This window comes from Schistocerca serialis, chromosome 9, assembly GCF_023864345.2.
Source record: "Schistocerca serialis cubense isolate TAMUIC-IGC-003099 chromosome 9, iqSchSeri2.2, whole genome shotgun sequence".
NCBI classification, from domain to species: domain Eukaryota; kingdom Metazoa; phylum Arthropoda; class Insecta; order Orthoptera; family Acrididae; genus Schistocerca; species Schistocerca serialis.
In genome coordinates, this window is record NC_064646.1 from 300,475,463 (window position 1) to 300,497,364 (window position 21,902).

General features: G+C 43.8%; 1 pseudogene; it reads right to left on the reverse strand.

Moving 5' to 3' along the window:
• Positions 1–835: 835 nt before the first annotated feature.
• Positions 836–953, reverse strand: LOC126420286 (5S ribosomal RNA; annotated as a pseudogene).
• Between the last annotated feature and the right edge of the window lie 20,949 nt (positions 954–21,902).

The window sequence follows — 21,902 nt, forward strand, 5'->3', positions numbered from 1 at the left end:
TACAATAGTTAGATTACACAATCACAAATTAAGAGTGCGAGTTTTGTTACCGTATTTTAGCTTACCTGTGACTGCAGCTCAGCTTGGTACGTACTAAATTTTACTATTGTTAATTGTTCAGAATCGTTTAATTCAAGTTCAAAGTTAAATCTCTTCTTTCTAAATTGCGTAGATTCAAGTAGCTTTAGAAATGATTGTTGAGGTAGTCCAAGACTAACTGTATTTCGATGTGCTTCAGAAAGAAAGCTCACTATTAACTTCAGTCACTAAATAACTTTCGATTTTCCGGTTTCATTAATTCTTTTGCTAAATTAAGTGTAGCGAAATTTATTACTTCTGGCAAACTTTCAGTTTTCACACTACACGTGTCAACCTTCAGTTGCCACGCTTCTAGTGCTAATTATATGTGTAATAACCTTTCTTTTTCAGTTATTATAGTAATTGTCCATAGGACTGGCGACCGTAATTTCCCCCAAATCTCAAATATCTAATTACCGCTAGTTGATTGTTAACGTAACGGCCGCACATTTACTTTCTTTATTAACTTTATCCCTATTTCAAAATTAATTTCCACCAGTTTCACTTGCATTTTTCCTTTCATTAAGATGTAACCCTTTCCTCCCTCTTTACCGACAGGTTAACTTCGGTGACGATTGCTTTTCCAAAATTCCCATTAGGTACACGCGGTTTCATTTTTCACTGTCATTAAGGTCGATAAGTGAGGAGGAGGTTACAGTCAGCACACCTCTCTCCCGGGTTTCTGTAAGCGGAGCTCCTACTATATGAGCGAGTAGCTCCTGAATTGGGATTACGAGGCAGAGTGAATCCCGAAAAACGGCAACAGCGCATGGCGACTAGAATGGTCACCTATCCAAGTGCTAGCCCTGCCAGACAGCGCTTAACTTCGGTGATCTGACGGGAACCGGTGTATCCACTGCGACAAGGCCGTTGCCATTAGTTACAGCTGGTTGTTCTTATTGGTGCGCATTAAATGGGCAAAGTATCCAGGTTTCCTTTTCTTGACGGTACTGAGAATTTCTGAATCTATATTCATATTCCAAGTGCTGCCACATTTGTGACTTCATCTGTCCATAGTATCCTTAATATCCTTCAGTGCACCCACATTACAAACGCCTTCACTTCTTACCTAATACTGAGGAGTCCATGACTCAGCTACACAGAGTAACAAAAAGAAAGGAATTTAACGTCTTGTCGATATGGACGCCATAAGAGGTGGAGCACAAGCTCCAAATGTTTCAAGGATGGAGAAGGAAATCGGTCGTGCCCTTTCAAAAGGACCATCCAGGCATTTGGTTGGAGCTAATTAGGGAAATCACGGAAGATTTAGATCAAGAAACCGAAGGCGGATTTGAACCGTCGTCCTCCAGAATACGAGTCCACTGTGCTAGCCGCTGCGCACTGTTGCACGATCATAGAGTAGGATACTGAACACACAGCATCGAAGTAGTATACTGCTAAGTTTGATACCTATGTCACACCTAGTCATAAGTCTCTTCATTCTCTGGAAAGACTTTGTGGCATGATAATTCTGAAGAGAATTTCTTGAGAAAAGTCCCAGGTATCGCCAGTCTGACACACCAAATGTTTAGGTGAAGAAATCTGTTGAATCTTATCAGTACCAAGTGTAAGAGTTTCCTGAATTTCAACTCGGTTTCCATTTTGTCGTCTTGGTGCTTAAACTATTGATGTCTTCAGTAACAGAGTTCAGTATTTCTTGCACATGTTCCATCCTGGTTGCAAGAAAGAGATAATTATCAGCAAATCCGATGTGACTGATGACAGCTCCATAATTTTCCTTCGACAGCAACTCCGTAATATTTTTAGAAGGCTGGCCGGAGTGGCCTAGCGGTTCTAGGCGCTACAGTCTGGAACCGCGCGACAGCTACGGTCGCAGGTTCGAATCCTGCCTCGGGCATGGATGTCTGTGATGTCCTTAGGTTAGTTAGGTTCAAGTAGCTCTAAGTTCTAGGGGACTGATGACCTGAGCAGTTAAGTCCCATAGTGCTCAGAGCCATTTGAACCATTTTTAGAAGGGACATAACAATGTATTGCTTTCGAGAAGTCGAAGTTCAAAGTTTCACGAGAGTGAAAAATACCATAGAGAAACGTAACTACTCGAGCAGCTTTTGAACATGTTCACTAGAAATCTCTCTTTGAAATTCTGAAGGTAGCAGGGGTAAAACACAGCGAGGAAAAGGTTATTTATAACTGCTACAGAAACCAAACGGCAGTTATAGAAGTCGACGGGCATGAAAGGGAGGCAGTGGTTGAAAGGGAATGAGACAGGACTGTAGCCTATGCCCAGTGTTCTTCAGCCTGTACATTGCGCAAGCAGAAAAGGAAACCAAAGACAAATTTTGGATTAGGAACTAAAGTTGAGAAAGAAGAAATAAAAACTTTGAGGAACGCCCATGACATTGTAATCCTGTCACAGACAGCAAAGAACTTGGAAGATCAGTTGGCCAGAATGGACAGTATATTGAAAGGATGGTATAATGTGAACATCAACAAAAGGAAAACACGGATAATGGAATGTAGTCGAATTAAATCAGGTGATGCTAAGGGAATTAGATCAGGAAATGAGACACTTAAAATGGTACTTGAGTTTTGCTATTTGGGCAGATAAGTAAGTAATGATGGCAGAAGTAGACTGGCAATCGCAAGAAAAGAATTTCTGAAAAAGAGAAATTTGTTAACATGGAATATAAATTCAGGCGTTAGAAGTCTTTTTGAAGGTATTTTTCTGGAGTGTAGCCATGTATTGAAATGAAACATGGACGATAAACAGTTTAGATGAAAAGAGAACAGAAGCTTTCGAAATGCGGTGCTACGGAAGAATGCTGATTAAGTGGGTCGATCACGTAACTAATGGGGAAGTACTGAATAGAATTGGGGAGACAAGAAATTCCTGGATCAATACGACAATAAGAAAGGTTCGTTTGATGGGATTCTGAGACGTCAAGCTATGACCAGTTTAGTACTGGAAAGAAGTGTAGGGAGACCAAGAGATGAATACAGCAAGCAGGTTCAGAAAGATGTAGGTTGCAGTTCAGGGACGAAGAGGATAGAGTGGCATGGAGAGCTGTACCAACCAGTCTTCGGACTGAAACCACAACAAATTACACACGCCTGATGATGCTTCATTTCAGTGAAACGAAACGTGTTTGGTGACAAAAACGCCCATTTGTTTTTGTAGATGAAAAGACGGAATTAAAGTATCTTCAGTAAGTTTCCAGTGATGTTTCTGAAGATCTGGTAGTAATTAAAATTTTTGTGACTGTATCTGACAGAGTATAAAACAAATTTCGATCAAAAATTTTGTACATGGCTGCACGTTCAGACACCGTGAATAGTTGCAATTGTAAGAAAAACAGCCCTCTGTCACTATTTTTAACAAATTAACCTGGTTTCAACACTCCTACGAGTGTCTTGTTCAGAATTTAAAACAAAGAATGGTCTATATTCTATAACATGGTCAAAGAATAATGATTAAAAACGTATGATAGGTATTGTTGTGTCTAGACAAGACAGCCTAGACACAATGAGAGGAAGCCGAAAGGCACGCGCTTAAACTCACGCAGGCTGGCGTGAGGTCTGAAACAGGATACGTAATGAATGCTATAAAGAAAAGTACGTAGCTTCTGGAATACTTAACTTTAATTCACATTTGTAGAACATCGCTCTTGATGATACATTAATAGAATCTCAATATCAATTGAATACGGCGCCTTGCTAGGTCGTAGCAAATGTAGCTGAAGGCTATGCTAACTATCGTCTCGGCAAATGAGAGCGTATGTGTCAGTGAACTGTAGCTATGAACGTCGGCTGTACAACTGGGGCGAGTGCTAGTAAGTCTCTCTAGACCTGCCGTGTGGTGGCGCTCGGTCTGCTATCACTGACAGTGGCGACACGTGGGTCCGGCGTATACTAATGGACCGCGGCCGATTTAAAGGCTACCATCTAGCAAGTGTGGTGTCTGGCGGTGACACCACAGGTATAAGTACGGAATCATCGTAAAAGACTGACAGTACTAATATGTCATTTATAAAATAATAAATATGCCAAAAGGGCAATAGTCACAAAGATATTTAAGATAAGGAAAACTCGTTTTGCAACCTGCACCACGCAAGTAACGAGCAGCCCTTAGAGTGGCTCGCCATTACAGTTTCCTTGATCTTAAATATCTTTGCGACTAATGCCCTTTTGGCATATTTATCATTTTATAAATGACATATCAGTACTGTCAGTCTTTTACGATGATTCCGTACTTATACCCTATCATACGTTTTTAGTCATTATTCTGTGACCATGTTGTAGAATATAGACCATTCTTCGTTTTAAATTCTGAAGAAGACACTCGTAGCAGTGTTGAAACCAGGTTACTTTGTTAAAAATAGTGACCGAGGGCCGTTTTTCTTTCAATTGTAAATTTCGATCAGTTCTGATTGTAAAAATTTTGGCATTACAGTTGTTGTTCAGACACCTCCAGTCTTCGTCATCAGTGTTTTTTATAAAGTAGACAACCTCGTGATAGCCTTCGCCTGTTCTGCCTGCGCCGGGCGGCTCTAGGCGCTACGGTCTGGCACCGCGCGACCGCTACGGTCGCAGGTTCGAATCCTGCCTCGGGCATGGATGTGTGTGATGTCCTTAGTTAGTTTTAAGTAGTTCTAAGTTCTAGGGGACTGATGACCTCAGATGTTAAGTCCCATTGTGCTCAGAGCCATCTGAACCATATTTTTGTTCTGCCCGCCGGGCGAGCTGAGGATTTCGGACTGGGGGCTACTGGACCTTAACTCGACATTTTCTGGTCGCAAATTTCACTGGGCGCCCGAATTTCTAATCGGTGCTGTTTACGGTACAGCGTCAATGAGTGGAGGTAGAGCGAAGATTTCAGAAGTGAGAGATCAGTCTGTTAGTGTGTTTGTGTGTGTGTGTGTGTGAGAGAGAGAGAGAGAGAGAGAGTGAGAGAGAGAGAGAGAGAGGGGGGGGGGGAGGGAGAGAGATATAAATGGACAGAAAAATTTTGGAAAGTGTGTGTGTGTGTGTGTGTGTGTGTGTGTGTGTGTGTGTGTGTGCGACAGAGGGAAAAGAGAGAGGTAGAGATAAAGAAGGACAGAAAGACTGAGTGAGCGAGTATGTGCATGAGAGGTCGAATCAGAGAGTAACGCGTGGATGTTAGCCCTGGACGTGAGTGGCTACGGTCTCTGAGATTAAAACCGTGTCCCGTTCCTTTTTTCGTGAGTTCCGGGGGCGGCCGCCTTGAGCGCTGGCATCGGCGCGGCCGGTAGCCCCGGAAGGTGACCACGCTGGGCGGCTTTAATTGAATGCGCTGTCCGCGGCCGGCTGAGCGCCCCCAGGGGACCAGAGAGAGGCGGAGAGGGAGACGGAGGCGGAGGCGCTCTCGTGACGTGGATTATGCCTGCCAGCCGCCTCCCCGTGCCCTGGATTCCTCTTCTTAAAGGGGATGCGCCCAGCTGCGCAGCCGACTTTCGCCCGTGCGTTTTCGGTCTGCCCGAGAACGCGAGCTCAAGACCAGGCGCTCGCATTCCTGTCAGGCGGCGTGGGTCGTCTTTCAATCTTCGGAGCAGAGGAGGTACCTATTCACTTGCGATCGAGTGCCACACATTAGCCCAGGCAGAAAATTTCTCGGCACTAGTCAGAAACAGCAGTCCCGTTATGTTAATAGTTTTTTAAAAAAATTATTGGTTTTTCATTTGAAACAATGTAGCCTTTCACAGGTGCTTTTTATCGTTCGTTAAAACAGTTAAATCAATGGTATTCAGGTACAGATTAACATATGTACCCAGCGTAGTGCAGCTACTCGACGTGGGAAGGAGTCCCTGCAGAAATACTGAGCTGTCCATAACTGCTAAAGTATTGCCGGTGCATTATTTTGTGCAAGAAGTGACCCCTCTATTATGTCCCATAAATGTTTGATGACATTCATCTCGGCCCGCCTGGGTGGCGAAATGATTCGCTCGAATTGTCCAGAACGCGTGTGGCGCACTGCCATCCAAAAAGTTGCATCGTTTTTAGGGAATATGAACTCCAGGAATGGTTGCAAATAGTATCCAAGAAACCGAAGACAACCATTTTCAGTCAATGATCGGTTCAGTTGGACCAGAGGACTTATTCTATTCCGTGTAAACACAGTCGACACAATTATGGAGCTGTTACCAGCTTGCGCAGTGCCTTGTTGACAACTTGCGTTCATGGCTTCGTTGGTCCTGCGCCACACTAGAACCCTACCATCAGATCTTACCAACTGAAATCGAGACTCATCTGACCAGGACACCGTTTTCCAGTCGTCTAGGATCCATTTGATGTGGTCAAGAGCCCAAGGAGAGGCGCTCAGGCGATGTCGTGCTGTTAGCATATGAACTTTGGTAGGTCGTCTGCTGCCGTAACCCATTAACCCCAGGTTTCACCGCACTGTCCTAACGGATACGTCCCACGTTCATTTTCTTGGTTATTTTGACGGTGTCACTTGCCAGTTAGCACTTACAGCTCCGGCAAACGCCGCTACTGTCGGTCATTAGCGGAGGCCGTCAGCAATGTGTTGTCTGTGGTGAGGGGAAATTTGGTATTCTCGGCAGAATTTTGACACTGTGGCTCTCGGAATGTTGAATTACCTAACAACTTCCAAAGTATAATGTCCCACGCTTCTAGCTCCGACTATCATTCCGCGTTGAAAGTCTTTTAATTCCCGTCGTGCTACAACAATCACGTCGGAAACCATTTCACATGGATCACCCCAGTTCAATGGCAGCTCCGGGCGCAAGCTTCTTCTGTGGGTGTCGCTGTCCCGTGGTGAGTGTAGTATTAACCAGTTGTTGCTTTCGCATACTGATTCTCGGTCGTATTCTTCAAGTGCTTCGCTTTTTTATGTGTCTTCACGGTTGGCGATTGCAGAGACAGTGTCCTCTTCGTGTGGTCTCTTGGCCTCCTCCCCTTTAGAGGTGGAGGAGTGCCACCGGCCTTTTGTCGCTCTCCCGGTCTTCTTTGGTTTCTCCAAGTGGGTTATCAGATATCCAAGTCTTGTTATAGCATTTCGCTGCAGTTTTGCGAAATCTGTCGATCACGAGTGGTTCCTCTGCTGCTTCGTGGAGCTACTTGGCAGGGAAATCTCGTGGTACGTGGTAAATCCGTTGGAGCGCTTTATTTTGCAGCTTCTGCAGTTGGTCTATATGTTATTTAGCTGCATTTCCCAAGACCGTGCATGCGTAGTCCATTACCGGACGCACACACGCTCTGTAGAGATGTAGTCAGTCTGTTATAGGGAGCGACGATTTCTCGTTAATGAGTGGGTACAGTTGACCCAGTCGTTGAGACATTTCCGCCAGGCTTCGTCAACATGTCTCTTCCAGGCGAGCCCTCTGTCGAAGGTGACTCCCAGGTACATCGCAGAGGTAGTCCACTGTATGTTGGTTCCGAAGAGCTGTAAATTCGGTATCGCAAAACTGCGCTTTTTAGTGAGCACCAGAGCTTGGCTTTTGGTTGCGTTGAAACCAATCCTCTTTTTCGCTGCCCAGCGTTCGAGATCGAAACAAGCCTCTTGCAATCTTCTGGGGAGGGTGTCTCGTCTTCGACTCTGCGTGATGAGTGCCGTATCATCAGCATAGATCGCTCGGCGTATGCGTGGCGTTTCTGGAATATCTGCTGTATAGACACTGTAATGGGCGGGCCCCATTGGAGAACCCTGCGGTACTCCTCCTTCAACAGGTCGTTCCGTAGACAAGGCACTACCCAGTCTGACCTTGAATGTCCTCCCTGTGAGATAACTCTGTAGCAGCTGGATGTATGCTGTCGGGTTGCCATATTTACACATGCTGTGCAGCAGTTCCTGGTGCCACACGGTGTCAAAGGCAGTTCCGACAATGCACTGGGCCCTTTTATACCTTGTGCACGCGATACTACCGCCATATGTCTGTGTGGTTATCGCTTTCCTGTGACTTTTGCCACCTCAGTGTATGTCTGCTACCTACGGGTAACATTACATTACATCTTTTACGTTCAGATATAATAAAATGTTCAAATTGGAGATGCGCGACCTGTAATTGCTTACATTCATTGGATTCAGGAGAAGTCCTTTATTGGCCAAGATCGCAATTTATTATTTTGTTGATTACTAGTTTCGGCTAAAGCTTTTAGCCATCTTCAGGTCTGGATTTACTCAAAAAACTGCATACAAGAGAAAATGGTTTGGAAGAAACTGCCAAAACGATAGTTCCGTGGCGTAAATACATACTACTAGACAAATTATTTTCTGTGTATAACCACCAAACGGTAGGACACATCGTTAAAAATTTTATGCCGTCTGCATAGCTCAGTGTGAAATAGGTCGATGAAGTATTGATGTGAAATCACTTAAAAATATATATTTCCCTTATGAACAAGTATTACGATTCAGGGCTCCATCATATAGAAAGAAAAGTTGAGAACGAACATAATTTTTACCCAAGACTACAAGATCGTAATGTGTTTTATTGTGCTTTCACCCTGCACACGTGGAGTTTATTTAGTGTAATACTATAAAGTAGTGATGCGACGCTCTTTTAGTCTTGGGTAAGAATAATGGAGTCTCATATTTTCTTTTGATATGATGACACACTATGTCACCATACTTGTTAATGATGTATATATATTTTAGGTGATTTTACATTAATGTTTCATCGACCTATATAATATGATTGAGCTACAGAGCACGCACAAAATTTATGACGATGTGTCCTACCTGTTGGTGATCGTACTTAGAAAAAAAGTTTTATTGTCCAGTATGCATTTATGTCGTGGAACTATTGTTTTGGCAGTTTGTTCCACACAATTCTTTTATATTCAATTTTAAGCCCAGTTACAGATCTAAGACTGGCTAACAACTTTAGCCGAAACTATCAGTTAATAAAAACAATAAATTGCGATACTGACCAGTAAAGGATTTTTTTTAATCCAAAGAACGTACATGATAAATTGAGAGAGAAAAGTTTCTGACCATAAATCAGCACGAATTTAGAAAGCGTCGGTCGTGCGAAACTCCGTTGGCCATTTTCTCGCACGTTATCCTGTGGACCATGCATGAAGGGTAGTAGCCGGATTCAGTAGCCCTAGATTTCCGGAAAGCGTTTGAGAGAATGCCACGATGGAGACTGTCAACAAAGGTTCGAGGTTTGATCATACGGAATAGATTCTTAGATATATCAATGGTTCGAAGAGAATGCTACGGCCGCAGGTTCGAATCCTGCCTAGGGCATGGATGTGTGTGATGTCCTTTAGGTTAGTTAGGTTTAAGTAGTTCTAAGTTCTAGGGGACTTATGACCTCAGATGTTAAGTCCCGTGGTACTCAGAGCCATTTGAGCCATTTTTTGGGTTCGAAGAGTTTTTTAAGTAATAGAACCCAGTGCGTATCTCTGGATGGCGAGTGTCCATAGGCGATAAACGCGGCATCACTAATGCAGCAGGGAACCGTTGTAGGCTAGCTCTTGTTATCTGTATACATAAATGATATGCCGGACAGAGCCAACAACAGCCTGCGACTGTTTGCTGATGACGCTGTAGTGCATGGGAAAGTGAGTCTTTGAGTGACTATACTGATACAGGATCACTTGGACACAATTTCTATTTGATGCGACAGAGCTAGGTGGCGCAGTGTTAAGCGCAGTGGACTCGCATTCGGGAGGACGACGGTTCAAACTCGCGTCTGGCCATCCAGATTTAGATTTTCCGTGATTTCCCTAAATCGCTTAAGGCAAATGCCGAGATGGTTCCTTCGAATGGGCACGGCCACTCCAACCTTCCCTAATTTATATACACTTTTATTTTTATTTACACGTCAAGTTCCGTAGGACCAAATTGAGGAGGAAATCTCCACGGTCATGGAATGTGTCAGTACAGGGAATTGCAACATAAAAGTAATTACAGATAAAAATAAATGCTCATGAACTTGAAAAAAGTCAGTCCATAAGTTAAGTAAACGCTATCCGCACTACAATAAGAATCAGATTAATTTTTCAACGAACTCCTCGACAGAATAGAAGGAGTGACCCATGAGGAAACTCTTCAGTTTCGATTTGAAATTGCGTGGATTTCTGCTAAGATTTTTTAATTCGAGTGGCAGCTTATTGAAAATGGATGCACCAGTATACTGCACGCCTTTTTTGCACAAGAGTTAAGGAAGTCCAATCCAAATGCAGGTTTGATTTCTGACGAGTACTAACCGAGTGAAAGCTGCTTATTCTTGGGAATAAACTAATATTGGCAACAAGAAACGACAATAAGGAATACACATATTGAGAGGCCAATGTCAAAATACACAAACTCGTGAAAAGAGGTCGACAAGAGGTTCCTGAACTCACACCACTTATTGCCCGAACCGCCCGTTTCTGAGCCAAAAATATCCTTGTAGAATGGGAAGAGTTACCCCAAAATATAATACCATACGTCATAAGCGACTGAAAATAAGCAAAGCAGACTAATTTTCGTGTCCGAGCTTGTGCTCCATCTCTAATAACCTCGTCGTCGACGGGCGTTAAACACTAATCTCCTCTTCCCTGCTGTTATTTGATGTGACGAATGAAAGTTTTCTATAAATGTGGCCAAATGCAAATTGATGAAGATTAGTAGGTGAAACGGTCTTTTGTCGTTAGGTTACGGTATTTATGGTGTGCTGTTTGATACAGTCACCGCGATTAAATATGTAGGCGTAATGCTAAAAACCGATATGAAATGGAACGATCACGGGAGGATGGTAGCGGAGAGGGCGAATGGTCGACCTCGGTTTATAGGGACAATTTTAGTAAACTCCATAAATGAGACCGTGTATAGAAGAAAGTGGGATCCATTTTTGGAGTGCTGCTCGGTGTTTGGTTTCCCCACCAGGTCGGATTCAAGGGAGACATCGAAGCAATTCAGAGACGTGCTGCTAGATCTTTTAGGTGATACGTTCGAGCTACATGCGAGTGCTACCGAAATTCTCCGTGAAGTGAAATGGGGAACACTGGCGCATAGATGACATTCATTTCGCGTAACAAACACTATTTACAAGTATCTCCGCCCCGGTAGCTGAGTGATGCCGGCACGGTAGCTCAGAGGGCTGCTCGCTCTCTGTAATAAAAAACTAAATAAAGGAATCAACTATCAACTTGAACGGATGACTTGTGACGTCCGCCCAGACCAAACGCAACGAACAATACCGAACAAAATGAGAAAAAAAAAATGGTCAGCGTGACAGAATGTCAATCCTAAGGGCCTGGGTTCGATTTCCGGCTGGGTCGGAGATTTTCTCCGCTCATGGACTGGGTGTTGTGTTGTCCTAATCATCATCATCATCATTTCATCCCCATCGACGCGCAAGTCTCCGAAGTGGCGTCAAATCGAATGACTTGCACCCGGTGAACGGTCTACCAGACGGGAAGCCCTAGTCTCACGACATTTATTTATTATTTACAAGTATGTTATGTTGGTAACGTGGTTCTGCCTCGAGTAAACGTTTTTGCTCCTTGTTTAACGCACAAAAATGTTTCAATGAGTTTCACGATCATCAATGGGTTCAATTATTTTCTTAGTATGATATGCTGATATTTATATGGCTGTCTGACGTTTGCACTCCAGCCGAGTTTTCGCTCCTGTATGCCATTTTTTTGTCGAATCTGCTTTTCGTAACTTTGTGTGGTACGTGAGCTGTGCTTTCTAGCACACAATGTGTCACTCTTTATCAGATACCTGGTGCGTATCTGATAAACGCTGACTGGTCTACATCTACATCTACATTTATACTCCGCAAGCCACCCAAAGGTGTGTGGCGGAGGGCATTTTACGTGCCACTGTCATTACCTCCCTTTCCTGTTCCAGTCGCGTATGGTTCGCGGGAAGAACGACTGTCTGAAAGCCTCCGTGCGCGCTCTAATCTCTCTAATTTTACATTCGTGATCTCCTCGGGAGGTATAAGTAGGGGGAAGCAATATATTCGATACCTCATCCAGAAACGCACCCTCTCGAAACCTGGCGAGCAATCTACACCGCGATGCAGAGCGCCTCTCTTGCAGAGTCTGCCACTTGAGTTTATTAAACATCTCCGTAACGCTATCACGGTTACCAAATAACCCTGTGACGAAACGTGCCGCTCTTCTTTGGATCTTCTCTATCTCCTCCGTCAAACCGATCTGGTACGGATCCCACACTGATGAGCAATACTCAAGTATAGGTCGAACGAGAGTTTTGTAAGCCACCTCCTTTGTTGATGGACTATATTTTCTAAGCACTCTCCCAATGAATCTCAACCTGGTACCCGCCTTACCAACAATTAATTTTATATGATCATTCCACTTCTAATCGTTCCGCACGCATACTCCCAGCAAACTTACCACAAGACAGAGTGCGGTACATCACTAATGGTATTGGTTGCAGGCTCTGAGCAACAAACGTCAACTAAATACAATTAAAAAAACCGGCAACACAAATACAAAACTAAAAAAAAAATAAACCACAATGGTAAGTGAGTTTTCAGAAAAATAACAGGTGCATTAGAAGCTACAGGTGGCTGGAAAATGAGATGAGAACATCTACTAACTTATACAGAAAATATCAAAAATAATGGAAAAACGATCTTCTTTCGCACCTTTACCGAATTCATGATAAGAAGCTAACGAAACAAATTTCTTGTACTCGTGTTTATGGGAAAATAAATCAACAGTGTTATGGATTACAGAAATAAGAAAGGAACTAGAAAGAAACATCAAAGAATCGGAAATAACAAGAAGAAACATTTTTGAGAATAAAATACTAAATTAAGAACTCCTTCAAGGCAGAAGAAACAAGGCATTAGGAACAACATGGGTGGAAGAAAGGAAAAGAAAACATCGGGAGAAGATGAAAAAGTACTGGAAAATTCGGAAATCCAAGGTGATCAATAAGAAGATAAAAAAGTACAAAACCAGTTAATGACGCTCTAACAACTGAGCAGTAACTGCTTACTCCTTCCCAGCGTTCTCCTCATAAATCGATACACTCTCTGTGCAACCGATTCTACGAGTTCGTTTCACTTCCGACACCTACGTACCAGTACGTCTCGTTCGTTTATTCGCCTGCCGTGAAAAGCCTCTGGTTATTACGCCCAGCTGTTATTACTGCGCCTAGTAAAAGTGACGTGGGGAGTCTGAGACTGGAGAACGCTCTCGGAACGGGCGCGAGTATATTTACTTAACGTCGGCGCGCCCGCACGATATCTCGAATTACGAGCGGGCGACAGATCGATTGGTGTAACGGCCTGCGCGCCACCGGCACGGTCGAGGAACGCCTGCCGGCCGTAATGCGTTCGGGAAATATAGCAGCTCCATGCCGCGCCGCTCGAATAACACGAAATGAGCGCCATTACGTTTATGGGCGCACCAGTTCGTAGAAGCGTCTGCCCACCGCGCTACGTTGCGCCAGTACTGCGCCGCCGCCGCCGCCACATTGTCGACAGGTTGTCCCGGAGGACTGCGCGTCTATTCCGGACGCCGTAACTGCAGCGGTTGATTTGTGGCGCGCCTGTGTAATTGGCCGTTCCGAAGGCGCGACTCTAAAATGTCCCCCCACCGGTCGAAAATCTGGCGTGCGTGACCTGGTCTGAATGGGGAAACGAAGACTCCTGCCCCTTCTAGAGTCGAATGCTTTGAGCATTGTGGCGAGAGCATGATGCAGGAAATTTATGGAAGCAGGTCCATGTAAAATGACGGGGTCCTCTTGGAAAAGAGTTTAACTCTGGACGGCTTCTCAGTGCGACATTGTAGCGCAGCGGAATGCGCTGTCCGGGCACCTATAAAGCAACTGCCTTCTGTGGCCATACAATACAGGAAGGGCTTTCGTAATGGAGGATCAGAATTTTCTTCACTCTACGCTACAAGAGGAAGGACGGAACAGTTTTCTCTTCGACATCGAAGCAAATGGAGTGTGACTAGTAGCTCAGCTGGATACAGGTGCACCAAGTCTTTATATACTTATTACTGCTGCGGTAGCAGCCATTGCCTAGTGTCTAAAATAGACAATAATTTGCTATAAAAAAGGTTTGCATCACCCCGGTTCCCAGAACTCATGAAGATAGACGTTGACTGTGGATGTTCTATCACAAAACACAGTCCCTTTGGCTGTTCAGGGATGTCACTAAACCCGCCAAAAAGTGTAAACAACCATGCATGAACAACACCTATTGGACGGAGGGGGTCCGACAGCCGATCACTTCCTGTTATTCCACCGGGAAGGAGGTACACGGCTCGTGTTGTATGCAGTTCAACCATGCCTAGACGGTCAATAGATTAGATTAGATTTAGATTAGGTTAGTACTTGTTCCATAGATCATGAATACTTCGTAATGATGCAGAACGTGTCAGGTTAATAAAAGGTGTCTATACAAGATATTACATTACACAAAATATTACATGACACAATTTTTTTGTAGGCATTGGGGAAATTACGCACTTACTATATCCAAAAATTCATCTAATGAGTAGAAGGAGTTGCCATTAAGAAATTCTTTTAATTTCCTTTTAAATGCTATATGGCTCTCTGTCTGACTTTTGATGCTATTAGGTATGTGACCAAAGACTTTTGTGGCAGCATAATTTACCTTCTTCTGAGCCAAAGTTGGCTTTAACCTTGGGTAGTGAAGATCATCCTTTCTTCTAGTGTTGTAGCCATGTACACTGCTATTACTTTTGAATTCATTCGGATTGTTAATAACAAATTTCATAAGTGAATATATATATTGTGAGGCTACAGTGAAGATCTCTAGCTCTTTAAATAAGTGTCTGCACGATGATCTTGGTTGAGCTCCAGAAACTATTCTGATTACGCGCTTTTGTGCAATGAACACTCTTTTACTCAATGATGAGTTACCCCAGAATATGATGCCATACGAAAGCAGAGAATGAAAATAGGCGTGGTAAGCTAATTTACTCAGATGTATATCGTCAAAATTTGCAATGACCCTAATAGCATAAGTAGATGAACTCAAAGGTTTCAGCAGATCTTCGGTGTGTATTTTCCAGTTCGACCCCTCATCAATTAATACACGTAGAAATTCTGAATATTCTATCTTAGCTACCGATTTCTGATCGAAGTCTATATTTATTAATGGTGTCATTCCATTTACTGTGTGGAACTATATATACTGTGTTTTCTCAAAGTTTAATGAGAGCCCATTAGCAGAGAACCACTTAATGATTTTCTGAAAAACATCGTTTACAATTTCACCAGTCAATTCCTGTCTGTTGGGTGTGATACCTATACTTGTGTCATCGGCAAAAAGTACCAGCTTTACATCTTCGTGAACATAGAACGGCAAGTCATTAATATATATTATGAACATCAGAGGACCCAATACCGAACCTTGCGGCATCCCATTCTTGATTGTTCCCCAGTTTGAGAAACCACCAGTTTTTATCATATTATGTGAACTGCTTATTTCAAATTTCTGCGCTCTTCCAGTTAGGTATGATTTAAACCATTTGAGCACTGTCCCATCCATACCACAGCACTTGAGCTTATCTAGAAGTATTCCATGATTTACACAATCAAAAGCCTTTGATAGATCACAAAAAATCCCAACGGGTGACTTCCGGTTACTCAGAGCATTTAATATTTCATTAGTGAAAGTATATATAGCATTTAACGTTGAAAAACCCTTCTGGAAACCAAACTGACATTTTGTTAAAATTTTATTTTTACAAAGGTGTGAAGCTACTCTACAATAGATTACTTTTTCAAGAATTTTGGATAAGGCATTCAGAAGAGAGATTGGGCTGTAGTTGTTGACATCAGACGTATCCCCTTTTTTATGCAGTGGTTTAACAATGGCATACTTCAGTCTATCTGGGAAAATACCCTTCTTCAGAGAGCTATTACATATGTGGCTAAGATTCCCACTTAGTTCTTGGGAACAAGCTTTTATTATCCTGCTGGAAATGCCATCAATTCCATGTGAGCTTTTATTCTTGAGAGAGTTTATTATCTTCCTAATTTCAGAAGGAGAGCTGGGTGGAATTTCAATTGTACCAAATGGTGTGGATAACGTCTCTTCCATTAACTGCCTTGCTTCTTCTAATGAAAGTTTAGATCCTATTTTCTCTACAACATTTAAAAAATGATTATTTAAAATGTTTTCGACTTACGGCTTGTTGTTTATCAAGTTTCCATTCGCTTTGATGGTGATGCCGTCATCCTGTACTCTTGGTTGCCCTGTCTCCCTTGTAATAATATTCCAAATTGTTTTGATTTTGTTATCAGAGGTATTAATCTCAGACATGATGCACATGCTTCTGGACTTTTTAATAACCTTTCTTAATGTAGCACAGCAGTTTTTATAATATTTGGCTGTTTCTGGGTCATTACTCTTTCTTGTTGTTAGATACAGTTCCCTTTTGTGGTTACAAGCTATTTTTATTCCTTTAGTAAGCCGATTCCTTTAGTAAGGCGGTTCGATCGCGTCCGCATTGTTACTTTGTGCCAGGAAGGGCTCTCAACAAGGGAAGTGTCCAGGCGTCTCAGAGTGAACCAAAGCGATGTTCTTCGGACATGGAGGAGATACAAGAAGACAGGAACTGTCAATGACATGCCTGCTCAGGCCGGCCAAGGGCTACTACTGCAGTAGATGACTGCTACCTACGGATTATGGCTCGGAGGAACCATGACAGCAATGCCACCATGTTGAATAATGCATTTTGTGCAGCCACATGATGTCGTTTCTTTAAAGTCAGTACCGCCATTAGACTGTTTTTTATTTGCAGTGTTACACTTACAAGATCATGATTACGGCTTTAAAGTGCCGTTATCAAGTGTTTTAATATTATACAGTGCCTATGATGGCATACTGTCGTATTTAAAATACACTATTAGAACATTGTCTAAGGGTCAATATTTCTGGTAAAAGCCTACTGCTTTATCACTGAGTATACCATCAACATATTGGCGAGGCATTCGTCTTCATGGACGACAATTCGCACCCCCATCTTGCATATCTTGTGAAAGACTTCCTACAGGATAACGACAACTCTCGATTAGAGTGGCCAGAATGTTCTCCAGACATGAAACCTATCGAACATGCCTGGGATAGATTGAAAAGGATTATTTATGGACGACGTGACCACCAACCACTCTAAGGGATCTACACCAAATCACCCTTGAGAAGTGGGACAATCTGGACCAACAGTGCCTTGATGAACTTGTGGACGGTAAGCCACGAGGAATACAGGCATGCATCAATGCAGGAGGACGTGCTACTGCGTATTAGAGGTACCGGTGTGTACAGCAATATGGACCACCACCTCTGAAGATCTCGCTATATGGTGGTACAACATGCAATGTGTGGTTTTCATGAGCAATAAAAAGGGCGGAAATGATGTCTATGTTAATCTCTATTCCAATTTTCTGTACAGGATCCGGAACTCTCGGAACCGAGGTGATGCAAAACTTTTTTTGATGTGTGTATATAAATAAAAATGTTAACGTTCATTAGTACAAAATCGCAAATCTCCGAAAGTGCTTCACAGATTGCTGTGAAATTTTGACACAACGTCGCATTCGAATACCCACGTGTTTATATATATATATATATATATATATATATATATATATATATATATACTCCTGGAAATTGAAATAAGAACACCGTGAATTCATTGTCCCAGGAAGCGGAAACTTTATTGACACATTCCTGGTGTCAGATACATCACATGATCACACTGACAGAACCACAGGCACATAGACACAGGCAACAGAGCATGCACAATGTCGGCACTAGTACAGTGTATATCCACCTTTCGCAGCAATGCAGGCTGCTATTCTCCCATGGAGACGATCGTAGAGATGCTGGATGTAGTCCTGTGGAACGGCTTGCCATGCCATTTCCACCTGGCGCCTCAGTTGGACCAGCGTTCGTGCTGGACGTGCAGACCGCGTGAGACGACGCTTCATCCAGTCCCAAACATGCTCAATGGGGGACAGATCCGGAGATCCTGCTGGCCAGGGTAGTTGACTTACACCTTCTAGAGCACGTTGGGTGGCACGGGATACATGCGGACGTGCATTGTCCTGTTGGAACAGCAAGTTCCCTTGCCGGTCTAGGAATGGTAGAACGATGGGTTCGATGACGGTTTGGATGTACCGTGCACTATTCAGTGTCCCCTCGACGATCACCAGTGGTGTACGGCCAGTGTAGGAGATCGCTCCCCACACCATGATGCCGGGTGTTGGCCCTGTGTGCCTCGGTCGTATGCAGTCCTGATTGTGGCGCTCACCTGCACGGCGCCAAACACGCATACGACCATCATTGGCACCAAGGCAGAAGCGACTCTCATCGCTGAAGACGACACGTCTCCATTCGTCCCTCCATTCACGCCTGTCGCGACACCACTGGAGGCGGGCTGCACGATGTTAGTGCGTGAGCGGAAGACGGCCTAACGGTGTGCGGGACCGTAGCCCAGCTTCATGGAGACGGTTGCGAATGGTCCTCGCCGATACCCCAGGAGCAACAGTGTCCCTAATTTGCTGGGAAGTGGCGGTGCGGTCCCCTACGGCACTGCGTAGGATCCTACGGTCTTGGCGTGCATCCGTGCGTCGCTGCGGTCCGGTCCCAGGTCGACGGGCACGTGCACCTTCCGCCGACCACTGGCGACAACATCGTTGTACTGTGGAGACCTCACGCCCCACGTGTTGAGCAATTCGGCGGTACGTCCACCCGGCCTCCCGCATGCCCACTATACGCCCTCGCTCAAAGTCCGTCAACTGCACATACGGTTCACGTCCACGCTGTCGCGGCATGCTACCAGTGTTAAAGACTGCGATGGAGCTCCGTATGCCACGGCAAACTGGCTGACACTGACGGCGGCGGTGCACAAATGCTGCGCAGCTAGCGCCATTCGACGGCCAACACCGCGGTTCCTGGTGTGTCCGCTGTGCCGTGCGTGTGATCATTGCTTGTATAGCCCTCTCACAGTGTCCGGAGCAAGTATGGTGGGTCTGACACACCGGTGTCAATGTGTTCTTTTTTCCATTTCCAGGAGTATATATATATATATATATATATATATATATATATATATATATATACAAAATGGAACGCCAAATTGGTGATTATCAAGCAGGCTTCCGCCCCGGTTGCTCATGCATAGAACAAATATTTAATTTAAAGACAATATTAAAACACAAAGCAATTGGAAATGCCCCCATAATTTGTACATTTGTAGATTTTAAGAAAGCCTATGACTCAATTGACCGGCAATCTTTGTTTAACATGTTAGAGGAACTTGGACTTGACTCCAAAACACTAAGGCTTATCAAAGAATCACTGACAGACACTGTATCTAAAGTTAAATTCAGGGGAGAAATCTCTGAACCTTTTCTCATAAAAACTGGAGTACGTCAAGGTGACGGGCTATCTCCACTTCTGTTTAATATAGTCCTGGATAAAGTCATTAAGGAATGGGAAAAAGAATTAAAAAATCAATCCTACTGGAAACCAATCCATCTTGGTAGAACGAAAGACAACGTGGAGATATCTTGTTTAGCATTCGCGGACGACTTGGCCATACTTGCAGATGATGAAGAAATCGCCACCAAACAAATAGAGATCCTTAAGGAATGCGCGGATAAAGTAGGTTTACAAATTTCGTTTCAAAAGACAGAATTTTTCTGTACGAAATTCCATATACACAGTTTGAACACAAAATATGGAAAAATAAATAGAGTAAAACATTTTAAATACCTAGGTGAAATTTTGGAGCCAACCGGAGGAGAGAAAGTTGCACAGAAGATCAGACAACAGAAAATGAAGAGAGCATATGGTATGACACATGAAATATACAATAAAAAATGCATCTCCTCGAACACAAAAATCAGACACTACTGCGCAGTAATTAAGCCAGCAGCACTATATGCTAGTGAAACGCTCACATTCCACACAAAATGTGATTTAGAAAAAATACTAAAAGAAGAACGCAAAATTATGAGAAAGATTTTAGGTCCAAAAATAACAGAAGAAGGATACCGGATACAATCAAGAAGAACCACAGAAACTATGTCAAACCTGGCAGCAGACATAAGAAGGCGAAGATTAAAATTTTATGGACATGTCACTAGACTTCCTCCCACACGACTCACCAACAGAATTCTCACTTACATAGAAAAAGTCAAATCAACAACACCATGGATTAGCCAAGTAAAATTAGATTTACAAAAAGCAAATATTGAACTTAAAGATGTCAAAGATAGAAAAACTTTTAGAAATAAGGTGGAAAAGTGGATTGTATTGCCGGAGAAGGAAGCACTAAAGAGACCAGGAACAAAATGGACAGAAGAAAGAAAAAGAAAACATTGAGAACGAATGAAAGAAGTATGGAAGAAACGACGTCAGAAAGCTTTGCGTGATCCTTCTGGGTCCATTCGCGATAAGTAAGTATATACAAAATAGGTATATAGGTATACAAAAATACGCGTGCATTCGAATGCAACGCATATGGCACTCCAGTAGATCTATAAAAATACGTGGGTATTCGAATGCGACGTTGTGTCAAAATGTCAAAGCAATCGGTGAAGAACCTCCGGAGATTTACCAGTTTGTACAAACGAACATTACATCTATGTAAATAAAAACTTACATGTTTGTGTGAATAAATCTTAAATCACTGGAACTTCTGCACCAACTGCTTCGAAATTTTGACAGATTTGCATTAAAATACACACGCACTATGTGAAGGGGAAAAGGTATTACAAAAAGTTTCGAAAACTTCTTGACCACTTTACTTTAACTTTTTCCATAATATTCTAATAAATGTTATTAGGAAATAGGGAAGTTGTACTTATGGTTCATCGGCTTATGCTTGGAATACTACTACGGAATCTGAATATACGGTAACAATAATCATGCCTCAAGTTCAGAGAGAGGAAGGAAGAGGAGATAGACACAGGGGTGGATTTCGAACAGGTTCTGGGCACCACCTTCATGGGAAAGTCATTAGTCCTCAAATGCAATGTAGTAGGTACTGATTACAAATCGCTGCAGACAAGTTATAGAGAGACTGACCTGTCAGCTGTAGGCTGGGAGAGTCTCCTGGTACCAGTAGCCAAAAACTGGCTCTGATGGCCCCAACAGTCAGGGTGACGGGGCCACTGCACGACTAGCCGTGGTGAGTTACAAGCTACGCAATTGAGCCATACTGCGATTATCGGTTACGCAAAATAGAACTTATTGCACTGTTTTCCTTTGTGAATTTCGTTTTCTCCTCTCCTTCCTAAGTCTCGAAGTAAACAGCAGAGATAATGGCGCTTGCAGTTTGCTGTCCTCTGTTTACCCGAAGTCCTCTGCGCGAGTGACGACGGCACAGGGGAGCGGGCCTCGGAGCTGGTGGTGGGCGGTGCGGCAGCCGCGATGGTTATCCGGCTGCTAGGCGGGGTGGGGCGTGTCCTCTGTGAGGCCGGCTCGGCGCCCGGAGGGAGGCACGGCTGGCGCCCGGCCGCCCCAGTCCAGTCTAGTCCAGTCCGGGCGGCTCGGCGGCTGCAGCCGCTGGTAATTGAGAGGCTCGCTTACCGCCTGACAGCCGATCAGATGGCCGCGGACCTCTCCCCCACCCTCCCCCACCCAGCGCGTGGCCGCGCCGCCTGCCGGCTTCACGGAAGGCTGCGCCTCCATTGTGAGCTTCGGCACGCGGACGTTCAGTAGGCACCGCCTTGCCGAGAGCACCGACAACCGTCTTCGAAACAGGGGACTGTGCTGGGGGCCGATCTACACGTAAGTGACATGGCAGCTCATGCTATCGACGTGGAAATTTTCACCGACCTTTACGACCCAAAGCTGAGTCCATAAACAATTCAGCTTTCCATCTGCGAAGGTACCAGCGAGAAAGGATACGGATTCACC